Consider the following 12,934-nt stretch of genomic DNA (forward strand, 5'->3'; position numbering starts at 1 on the left):
CATGCTGTCACAAGGGATGTCGCTCATCCCTTGTGATAGCAATAAAGTTAGTATAAAATAAATAAATGTAGCACTGCCCCCTTAAGAGCTGCTGGTTTTTCACACTTAAGATTCTGCATGCAGTTGCTACAGGTAACCCAGGAGAATCTAACACTTTACTTTCTTGGCTCAGTCAATGAACAGTCTAGGGCGATTGTTGTTTTTGTTGTTTTATTTGATATTGGGATGGGAGAAGGGATGAGTGGGATACTCCCAACACTGGAACTATTCACAATGCTGAGGACTTCTGAGAATGCGGCCAGGTCGCAGCTTCATCCTGCCACTAGATGAATCTGAGATAATGTTCCTTTTAGTACTTATCTTCACGGCACACACTTAGTACCCCCTTTTCTATCCACCAGCTGACACCCGTCCACTGACTGCCTGTGACCATACGCCAACCACTGCAGAAGAGGAGGCAGCCACTACCCTCCTTCTAGGACTCTGCTCACCAGCCAAAACCTTGAGCACATGTGCTCCTGGCTTTTTATACTACACCCCACAATGCAGCGAGACAGCAGTCTGTGCCAATCCCTGGGGCTGTATCCAAGCCTGTGTACTCATTGGCCAGGTTTTCTCCACTATCTAATGTGCCTCCCCATTGGATCAGTGGGGACACTCCCTCAGACCAAATTAATCACACATTGAGCAGACCTAACGCACAGATCCTGCTTCCTGTTAAGCAGAGAGAGAATATAGAATTTACCTGCTGCTCCTCTGATAGGCAGACCAAGCCAAAAACTATACTCACTCTCTAGCACCTATCTAGGAGGGTGCTACGTAAATAAAACATTTTTTGTATAAAATAATAAAAAAAATGTAAGCACCCCATTTCACCATGTTACGAACACATATGTTACTCCTACACGCATATGTAAATGGTGGTCGCACCATACTTGAGGTATTGTCACGAACATCAGAGCAAGAGCAATAATTCTAGCACCAGACCTGTGCAACTCTAAACTGGTAACTTGTAAAATCGTTTAAAGCATCACCTATGGAGAATTTTAAGCACCATCGTTTGCTGCCATTTCACGGGCAGCTGCAATTTTAAAGCATGACATATTCGGTATCTACTCAGTGTAACAGATCGCGCTGTGTGAGGAGAAGGAGATCTCACAGGAGTTGGCGCTGAGAGAAGCCGGAGCTGTGTGCAGTGTTTGTGCGTGCAACGAGGGTTGCTGAGTGCTGTGTTGTGTGTGAGGAGGAAGAAGAGCTGCGGGAGATGGTCAGAAGGACAGAGGGAGCGACAGCAGCAGGGATGTAAGTAAGTGACTGATCAGCTGGTCAGCCACTTGGGGAGGGGGGAGCCAGAGGGGAATATTTATTGACAAGGAGTGTAGCCTAGTGACTGGGTGTTAGCTGCTTGGGGTTAGCGACTGGGTGTTAGCAGCTCGGAGTTAGCAACTGGGTGAATATTTAGTGACAAGGCGTGTAGCCTTAGCGACTGGGTGTAAACCTTAGCAACTAAGGAGTAAGTTAGCGTCTGGTAGTAACCTCAGTGCCTTGGTAGATATTGTAGCGTCTGGGACCGGGTATATCTTGCGACTGGGAGTACCCTTAATGACTGGTGGATAACCCTAGCGACTAGGAGGACCTAGTGACCGTAGGCGACTGGTGAGTACCCCAGGTTTAGTACCAGGGGAGATAGAGGTAGTGTAGGTAAGGAATAGCAGGTATCCTAATTATCCCCATAGATTAGTGGGTAATAATGTCCGGCAGGATTGGGATACCACTCAGTGCACTTCTTGCTGCATGTATGAGTTCCTTGATGAACCAATCGAGGGTGAATACTGCTGTGCAAGATGTGAGCGACTTGTTTCTCTGGAAGCCCACATCCTGGATCTAGAGAACAAAGTGGCAACACTACATAGCATCAACAACCTGGAAAGGAGCTTGGACATTACCCATCGGGTGCTGGCAAGGGCCGGCATAGAGGAGGATGGAGAAGCAGGCAACAGAGGTAGGCAGTTGGGTGACAGAAGGAGGGGTAGAGGGAAGAGCGCCAGTGAGGCCAGTCCTGAGTTGATTCACCCCAACAAATCTGCCAAGTTGGATGATGATGGGGATATCAGCTCAGGGGTGGCAGTGCTGGAGCAGGCGCCCCCCCCCCCAGCTGCCAGGGGAGTGGCGGCTCCAGGAAGAAGGGGGGCCGTGACTCAGGAAAGGTTAGACAGGTTCTGGTAGTGGGGGACTCAATTATCAAGAGGACAGATAGGGCAATCTGTCAAAACGAAGGCGGTAGCTGAACTGTATGTTATTTACTGGGTGCTCGAGATCGGCACGTCACGGATTGAGTAGACAGATTATTGGGCGGGGCTGGGGAAGACCCAGCTGTGATGGTGCATGTTGGCACCAATGACCAAGCAAGAGGAAGGTGGAGGATCCTAAAGAATGATTTCAGGGAGTTAGGGAATAGGTTGAGCAATAGGACCTCCAAGGTGGTTTTCTCTGAAATACTGCCTGTTCCTTGAGCCACACCAGAGAGGCAGAAGGAGCTTAGGGAACTGAACAAGTGGCTGAGAAACCGGTGTAGGAAGGAGGGGTTCGGGTTCCTGGAGAACTGGGCTGACTTCTCAGTCAGCTACTGGCTCTTTAGTAAGGACGGGCTGCACCTTAATGGGGATGGTACAGCTCTTTTGGGGAGAAAGATGGCCACCAAATTGGAGGGGGCTTTTAAAATAGGAGGAGGGGGAGAGGGCCCAGTGGTAGAGTCAGTTAGGAGGGAGCTGAGGACAGAGAGTATTATTGAGGGCAGAAGCGACAGTAGGTACGTAGCGTCTAAAATTGGGGGGTCTGTGCGGACAAACCTCAGACCAAACAGAAATTTAAGCACTATGTAATATTAACTTCCACAAAACTAAGGGATATATGCAAATGTCAGGAGCCAAGCTAATACAATGGATGAGTTGGAAATGTTAGCACATGAGGAGAACATAGACCCTTTGGAAATAACAGAAACTTGGTTCAACTCCTCACCCGACTGTCTGGCCAATATCCAAGGGTATTCTGTGTATCGGAGGGACAGGGAAGAAAAAAGAGGTGGAGGGGTATGTCTCTATGTCAGGAATAATGTAAGGGTGGTGGAAAGGAGTGATATTATGGAAGGGATGAGTACGAAGTTAGAATCCGTGTGGGTAGAGCTCCGTAGGGAAGATGAAAAGGGGAAAGTAATTGTGGGGGTTTGTTATAGGCCACCAAACCAAAGGGAGGAGGTAGAGTTGGAATTTATGTCAATGTTGGGTAGTGTGGCAAAGCTGGGGCCAGTCATCATATTAGGGGACTTCAACTATCCCGACATTAATTGGGAAGAGGGGACTGCACACTCACTAAAGGCCCGTCTCTTTATGGAAACCTTACAGGACAACTACATGTCTCAGTTGGTGGATTCTCCTACTAGAATTAATGCAGTGTTGGATCTATTAATTACTAATGACCCAGATCTAATCTCAGATGTAGGAGTCCCTGACATCCTGGGTTCTAGCGATCACAGGACAATCACATTTAGCGTAAATTACAACATAGCAAGGCATGAGGGGAACATAAGAACCCTAAACTTCAGAAAGCAAAACTTTCCCAAATTGTGGTCAATGATAGAGGAAATAAACTGGGGCCAAACCTTAGGAACACTGACCACAGAGGAAAAATGGGAATGCTTTAGGAACATATTAAACAAAAGCATCCCACAGTGCATTCCAATGGGAAATAAATTTAAAAGAGCCAAAGCCAAACCTGGCTGGCTTAGCCGTAATGTACATAAACTTATTAGGAAAAAAAATGGCCTTCAAGAAATATAAATCGGAGGGGACGTTATCGGCTTTCCAGCTATACAAGGAATTAAATAAGAAATGTAAATCTGAAATCAAAATGGCTAAAATCAACTTTGAGAGACAAATAGCCGGAGGATAGTAAAAAGAATCCCAAGAAATTCTTTAAATATATCAACAGCAAAAAAAACGAGGTCAGAACATGTTGCACACATAATTAACGATGATGGGAGGATGGTTACAGAGGACACGGATAAGGCAACTGTGCTTAATGCTTTCTTCTCCTCAGTCTTTACACAAGAAAAGGAGGGGTGCACTGACCATGATGGTTTGGTTAGCAGTACTTCACAGGACTTGCCACTATGGCTATCAAAGGGTGAAATAAGGGAAAGGCTAGATAAAATTAACCCAAGTAAATCACCAGGCCCGGATGGCGCACATCCGAGAGTACTCAAAGAACTCAGTAAGGTTATATCTAGACCACTGTTCCTGATCTTTGCTGACAGTATTTTGACAGGAAATGTACCAAGGGACTGGAGAAAAGCTAACGTGATACTGACATTCAAAAAAGGGATAAGGAAAAGCACTCATCTAGGTAGAGCGAGGTGTTATATGGCTGACATCCCAAATAAACTGCAAAGGAAAAAAAACCCTGGTAAGGAACGGGACTTTAAAGGCCAAAATAACACCACAATTGTAAAATGTAAAACATAATTTTAATGGATAAACATAAAATCAACATTTTCAAGTGACCCAATACATTTGGTATATTCCTTGGACAATAATTTCATCATGTTTTTAGTACACTGATGAAGATTATTCTCCCATCTTCTCTTGAAGATTTCATTAACGTTATCAATAGTTGGAAAGATTTTTATACGTAAACCCAATGGGTTAATGTCTTCGTCTAAATAGCGCTGAAAACTGTCAATATGCCAAAAGAGCTGAGCCTTCTTTTCAAACAGTTTTTGTAATTGAAAAAAGATAGAGGCCATCTCCGTTTCCCTAGTCTCGGTTTTGCCATGTTCTTTATATTGACTCATAAGTGACTCAAAGCATTTACCCTTAAACATGATAAAATTGTAAAGAAGGAGAAAAAAAAAAAAAGGGGAGATTGAACCTTGAACCATATAAGACAAGAAGACAAAAATCGTCAGGGCACAACTGAAAATATAATCAATATGACTTGAAAAAATAGAGTAACAAAAGTTTGGCTCTAGCTAAATGAGTGAGAGCGGGGGGATGGGTATTTGCTACCCGAAAAGTGGATAAGGAAAAGCACTCATCCAGGTAGAGCGAGGTGTTATATGGCCGACATCCCAAATAAACTGCAAAGGAAATAAAACCCCTGGTAGGGAACGGGACTTTGAAGGCCAAAATAACACCACAATTGTAAAATTTAAAACATAATTTTATTGGATAAACATAAAATCAACATAATAGTAGAAAAAGACACATATATCACAATACATATATCACGATAAAATACTTGTCATGATGAGACAAGGATATGATAAAGCATAGACTTCCAATGGGCACCCTACGTGTTTCGCGAATACCCTTCATCAGGGGTGTGAGCAATGGAATTCAAAATGCATATGTACATGTATTTCTGCAATAGAAGATACAACAAGTAATACAAAGAGTATATATAACGGTGAAAATGTCTTAAAGATACATTACATCCAAAAGACAAAAATATATATCACAAAAAATGTGAGACAAAAGATATGTTGAATTAAACAACGTACCCTGAAAAGATGACCAAGTCAAGGTGGAAGAAGGATCCAAAAGAGATGACGAAGAAGAAGAATAAATGAACGTCGAGAGTGGAGATGAGGAGATGGCCTGAAAAATGTCTCCAAACACAGGTCCCCTAGGAGTCAATGTGCAGGTAAAAATAAGGTAAGTAAATACATAGGGGAAGAAAAGGTATGTATATAGGGGGAGGGGAGGAAAGGGAAATAAAGGAGGGGGGGATATAAGGGAGGGGTAGGGAAAAAATGAGGGGTGAGAAAAAATAATATATCATGATGATGATATGAAAAAATAAAAAATGTAATAGATGAATAAAGTGTAAGTAACAGACAGGTGTACCTGTATAGGGGAATTATTCGACTGGATTATTAAAAGAATCCCAGATGAAATTGTATGTAGTTTTATATGTGAAACGTCCTTGTTCAAGCCCATATACAGGTGGCGCTGTTAGATCATGGCACTGGTCACATAATGTAGGAAAAACAAGTAGTCCAATCCTGAAAGCCCCAAGTACTAAAACAGTGAGCTGCAGGAAAATAATAATAGTAAATAGACCAAAAAAGAGGATGGGAGTGCCGCTGCTAATAAACATTTATAGTGGGGACAAACATACCTGCTATCAATCAATGCCAAAATAAAAGTATATGAAAAGAATATATTCACCTTCCAAGAAGAGGATAGTGGAAAACACGGTCTGGGTCAGTGAGACCAGCAGTCTGGCAGGACTCCTAATATGGCCACTGGAGCATGCGGACGGATCGCAATGGGCATGTGCAGAGACCCCAGCCAATGAGGGCCTGTAGACTGTGGAGTGCATGGCGCTACCCCGAAAGATTGTGGGGGCAGCGCCCTGCGCTCCAAAGCCTGCGACGCAGCAACTAGGCCCAGAAGGCGGTGCTCTGGCAGAGAGCCGCCTCATGGACACTGAGAAAGGGGGGAGGAGACAGAGCAGAGGACGGGACACGGGCCGGAATGCAGGAAACTAAAGCGGAGTTCCGGGCACAGAATCGTTTTTTTTTTTTCAATCTCCCCCTAACAATCACCCTTACACATCGATACATCCGCTAATCCTGGTTAGAATGGTGAAATAATGAGTTTGCAAGAATAAAATCTTACTTTATATAATTTCTGATGTGCGGCGCCATCTTTGTTGTGGATTGCCGAGTCCATTGTGGGGAAATGTCTTCCCTTCTTCCTGATTCCAGTGGGCGTAGGCCTGTGAGTCAAGAAATGAGAACAGTGGTCGGCCGCCCATGTGACTGCAAAGTGCATCATGGGAGGGCCGAGGAAGAGCTCCCAGGACGCATTGCGGCAGGAAGTGACGAGGAGAGCCGAGGCACAGGAGGGAGGAAGTCCTTTGAAAGGTGAGTATACAAACCTCTGTAAACAGGTAAGTGAAAAAAAAAAAAACTATGGGAATATCCAATTCTGACTCAGCGGAGAGTAAGGAATACAATGCAGTAATTATTAGAAATTGAATTTTGTGCCCGGAACTCCGCTTAAGCACACTACCCATCCATCCATGTCATCCCCCCTGGGTGCGCCAGGTGCAGACAAAATAGAAGACCACCTGAGAAAAAGAAAAAAGAGGGAAAAAGAAAAGGAGAAGGAAAAAAGGGGTGCTGGAGGAAATAAAAAAGATAATGAAGGAGATGGAAAAACTAAAAGAAAAAAGTGAAGTGAAAAAAAGGAAAGGAAGAAAAAAAAAAGGAAAGGGAAAAAAAGGGGGGATAATGAGGTGGAAAGAGTAATGGGATGGTAAATAGATATGGAAAATAAAGTAATTAAGGGAAAAATTAATATGTGAAAAAATAAAATAATGACTATAAAAAAAAATAAATAAAAATGAAATGAAAATAATAATGGAAAAAATTTAATAAAATTAAAGTTGTATGTGTACAAAATAAAAATGTAACAAAAAATATATAATGAATAAATGAATAATGAGTGATGTACAAATATATAGCATATAATAATTTATATTGTCTGGATATGCATGTATAGGTGTGTATCAAGAAGGTATATGACCGCACTGAAGAATATTTAAGTTTGACAAAAAAAAATTATATATATATATTTTTTAAATAAGGGAAAGAAGTGAGAAATAGTCTAAAAATTTTTTTTACTCGTTAAACCATCCTCCGGAGGAAAAGCCCTCTAGGAATGGACGGAAACAGATGACTTTGTTTATGCCCGGAGGGGAGGAGGCCTTTAAGGCCATGATCCAGCGAGCCTCGTGCTGGAGCAAGGTCTTATCCCAGTCACCACCTCTCAGACTGGGATGAATGCGATCTAACGCCAAAAATTTTACTGGAGGAAAAACTTTTTGATGGACATCTCTGACATGCCTGCCCAGAGGGAAGTCAGGATTACTGGTCTTCATGATATGGATATGTTTATAGATTCTCTTCCAGAACTCCTGCTTCGTCTTTCCGACATAAAAACAACCACATGGGCAAGAAAGTAAATAGACCACGCCGATGGTCTGGCAATTAACGTAATGTTTTGATCTAAAACTCATACAATTAGGAAGTTTGAAGTGTGGTTGTATGTTTATATATTGACAATAAGAGCATCCTCCACACTTGTAAGTCCCAAATCTTTTACAGGGGTCCCCTCTAAATTCCCCTTTAAATTCACTTGAAATCAAGATGTCACTAATTGATTTTGCCTTTTTGTATGGAATAGAGAGGTTTTAAGCAAGGAATGGTTTCAAGGAAGGGTCGATTTGGAGGATGTGCCAATGTTTGGCTAGAATTTTTTGGACTTCATGGTATTGTTGTGTGTACCGTGTAACGATACGTACTTGATCTTGTTGAATAGAGTTGTCTTTGGGCTTTTTTACACCGAAAAGTAACTGTTGTCGGGATTTACTGTAGGCTTTTTAAAAGGCTTTTTTAAGGCAAGTCCTAGAATAGCCTCTCAAAAGGATCCCGTTTCTCATTTTATTGGCTTTTCATGTAAAAATAGTTGCTCTTTGGAACAGTTACGTCTTAGACACAAATATTGCCCAAACGGAATGGATCGAATTATGGGAGCTGGATGTGAACTGTTGGCATGAAGTATAAGATTGCCAGCAGTAGGTTTGTGGAAAAGAGTGCTGGATAGTTTACCATCAGACTCCTTGATGATAGTGACATTGAGCAATGTGGTGGTAGAAGGACTTGAGGTGTGTGTGAATTTGAGGTTCCATGAATTCAGATTCATGGCTAACATGAAGTCCTGTAGAAGCTCAAAAGGTCCATCCCACACCATCAGGATGTCATCAATATATCGATGCCAGCTCATCACATGAGCTGTGAAATTTGAAAAGGTTTCCCCATGAAGTAAGAAACGTTCCCACTCCCCCAGGTATAGATTGGAGTAGGATGGGGCAGAACATGTGCCCATCGCTACGCCCTGTACCTGGAGGAAGTGGGAACCATCAAACGAAAAAATGTTGTGTGTCAAAATATACTCAAGTGAAGAGACCATGAAGGAACATAGGTCACTGGATTTTTTGTGTTTTTGCAAGAGTATATGTTTGATGACCGCGAGACCCTGATGGTGTGGGATGGAGCTGTAAAGAGCCTCCACGTCAATTGCTACCAACAAAGCCGTGGAGGGTACATGTAGGCCATCCAAAATCTGTAACAGATGTATTGTGTCTTTGATGTAGGATGGTAAACATGTCACAAATGATCTCAGCTGCTCGGAAATAAAGCGGCTGAGATTTTCTGATATTCCTCCTCGGCCAGACACAAAGGGGTGACCAGGGGTTTTTTTTTTGTCCTTATGTACCTTAGGAAGGCAGTAGAGGGTGGGTATTTTGGGATGTGTGGTAAGAATGAATTCCCATGTTTGTTTACTGGTGGAATTGTTTAGATAGGCCATATCCCCCAAAAGACAGAATTCTTCATTAAATTTTTCTATTACCGACTTAGACATCGGTTTGAACCAGTCCTTATTTCGTAAGATTTTGGTGCACATGGCTCTATATTGTTGGATATGCATGACTACAATGTTTGCCCCTTTGTCGGCAGGTTTAATAGTCAGATGATGTTGACTAGTGAGGTTGTTCATAGCTTTTTGTTCATCAGAGGAAAGATTTGTGACATTAGAAGTAATTTTAAACCTCAATGTCCAGTGTGGTAGCAGCGAGAAAAGCACCCAATTTATGATTATTATAGGGAGAAGCAAATTTGTTTGATTTATTTTTTAGAGTAGTGCTAGTGAGACCAGGAGGTGGGTCTTTGTCAAGGTGTTCCTCCAATAAAGCCTCTGTCAATTTTGTCAATAAGGTTTTCATCATCTTGTTCCTCTAACAAGGTAAGTAAGTCACTAAGGGCTTTTTGAGTAGCAGAGTCTTCAGGGCTATGAAGTGTTTGTTTAGAGTATAGACTTTTTAATATCAGTCTGCGTGCAAACATTTGTAAGTCCTTAATCATCTCAAACTTGTCGAGGTGTGAATCAGGACAGAAACTGAGACCTTTAGAAAGTAAGGTAGCTTCGGGTGTGGAAAGTGTGTAGTCGGACAAATTGACAATGTCCAATTTGATTGTGTTTTCTGGAATATCTTTGGTGACAGAGGATTGTGCCATAGATGGAAATGAAGGTCCGTCAAGGAGGGAAGGTAAAGTACCATCATGGGGACATAGTCAGTGTTCCTCCTGGGTGGGCGGATTGTGATTTGTGTTTGTATGGGCAGAAGTGGAAGATGTTTGTGCAGGATTAGAGAACAGAATATACTTGCCCAGAGGGGCCACCACGTGTACTGTCTGATGTTACAGTGCTCATACCTTCACCTGTGTTGGCAGCAGAGATAGGTGTCCTCAAATGAGACTCAGATAAATGCTTCTTGGATTAATTGTTTTTAACAGAAGTTGAGGTGCGTTTCTGTTTTTTTAGTATTCTTAGTAGTAGACTGTGAAGAGGAAGAGGAAATGTTAGAATTGATTGAAGTATTGGAGCCACCATCTGTTTTGTTACCTTTGAAATACCCTTGCCTGATGTTTCTATAGGGTTTCTCTTGGTGCTACTTATAAGCCCGGCCTTCCTGGAAGGCTCTTTTATCTCTCCAGAATTTTTTATCTTTGACTATCATAGTCTCTCTAACCAGAGAGTCAAGTTTCACTATGATGGAATCTTCATGAGTTTTGAAAGTGGATGTCTCTTTGAAAGGATCTATTTTTAAATATATTGCATCAATTTCTTTTTCAAGTGACCCAATACATTTGGTATATTCCTGGGACAATAATTTCATCATGTTTTTAGTACACTGATGAAAATTATTCTCCCATCTTCTCTTGAAGATTTCATCAACGTTATCAATAGTTGGAAAGATTTTTATACGTAAACCCAATGGGTTAATGTCTTTGTCTAAATAGCGCTGAAAACTGTCAATATGCCAAAAGAGCTGAGCCTTCTTTTCAACCAGTTTTTGTAATTGAAAAAAGATAGAGGCCATCTCCGTTTCCCTAGTCTCGGTTTTGCCATGTTCTTTATATTGGCTCATAAGTGACTCAGTTTCCCTAGTCTCGGTTTTGCCATGTTCTTTATATTGGCTCATAAGTGACTCAAAGCATTTACCCTTAAACATGATGAGATTGTAAAGAAGGAGAAAAAAAATAGGGGGGGGGGGATGGAACCTTGAACCATACAAGACAAGAAGACAAAAATTGTCAGGGCACAACTGAAAATATAATCAACATGACTTGAATAAACAGAGTAACATAAAAAGAGTAACAAAAGTTGGGCTCTAGCTAGATGAGTGAGCGCGGGGGGATGGGTATTTGCTACCCGAAAAGTGGATAAGGAAAAGCACTCATCTAGGTAGAGCGAGGTGTTATATGGCCGACATCCCAAATAAACTGCAAAGGAAAAAACTGGACTTTAAAGGCAAAATAACACCACAATTGTAAAATTTAAAACATAATTTTAATGGATAAACATAAAATCAACATAATAGTAGAAAAAGACACCTTTATCACAAAACATATATAACGATAAAATACTTGTCATGATGAGAGAAGGATATGATAAAGCATAGATTTCCAATGGGCACGCGACATCCTACGCGTTGCGGGAATACCCTTCATCAGGGGTGTCAGCAATGGAATTCAGAATGCATATGTACATGTATTTCTGCAATAAAGTTAATACAAAGAGTATATATAACGGTGAAAATGTCTTAAAGATACATTACATCCAAAAGACAAAAATATATATCACAAAAAATGTAAGACAAAAGATATGTTGAATTAAACAACGTACCCTGAAAAGATGACCAAGTCAAGGTGGAAGAAGGATCCAAAAGAGATGACTAAGAAGAAGAATAAAGGAACGTCGAGAGTGGAGAGGAGGAGATGGCCGAAAATGTCTCCAAACACAGGTCCCCTAGGAGTCCATGTGCAGGTAAAAATAAGTAAATACATAGGTAAAGATATGGTATGTATTAAGGGGGGGAAAGGAGGGGAGGAGGGAAAGGGAAAGAAAGGAGGGGGGGCATAAGGGAGGGGTAGGGGAAAAAATGAGGGTGAAAAAAATAATATATCTTGATGATGATAAAAATAAAAAATGTAATAGATGAATAAATGAATAAAGTGTAAGTAACAGACAGGTATACCTGTATAGGGAAATTATTTGACTGGATTATTAAAAGAATCCCAGATGAAATTGTATTTAGTTTATATGTGAAACGTCCTTTTTCAAGCCCATATACAGGTGGCGCTGTTAGATCATGGCACTGGTCACATAATGTAGGAAAAACAAGTAGTCCAATCCTGAAAGCCCCAAATACTAAAACAGTGAGCTGCAGGAAAATAATAATAGTAAATAGATCAAGATTGAGGATGAGAGTGCCGCTGCTAATAAACATTTATAGCGGGGACAAACATCCCTGCTATCAATCAATGCCAAAATAAAAGTATATGAAAAGAATATATTCATATATTCATCTTCCAAGAAGAGGATAGTGGAAAACGCCGTCTGGGTCAGTCAGACCAGCAGACTGGCAGGACGCAGGACTCCTAATATGGCCGCCGGAGCATGCGCCATGCAGACGGATCGCAACGGGCATGTGCAGAGACACCAGCCAATGGGGGCCTGTAGACCGTGGAGCGCACAGCGCTGCTCCGAAAGATGGTGGGGGCAGTGCCCTGTGCTACAAAGCCTCTGACGCAGCAGCCAGGCCCAGAAGGCGGTGCTCTGGCAGAGAGCCGCCTCATTGACACAGAGAAAGGGGACAGAGTGAGGGATGGGACGCGGCACGGAATGCAGGTAACTAAGCACGCTACCCATCCATCCATGTTATCCCCCCTGGGTGCGCCGGGTGGAGACAAAATAGAAGACCACCTGAGAAAAAGAAAAAAGAGGGAAAAAGAAAAGGAGAA

The sequence above is a fragment of the Pelophylax lessonae genome (genome assembly GCF_965119305.1).
Source record: "Pelophylax lessonae genome assembly, chromosome: 4".
Taxonomy (NCBI): Eukaryota; Metazoa; Chordata; class Amphibia; order Anura; family Ranidae; genus Pelophylax; species Pelophylax lessonae.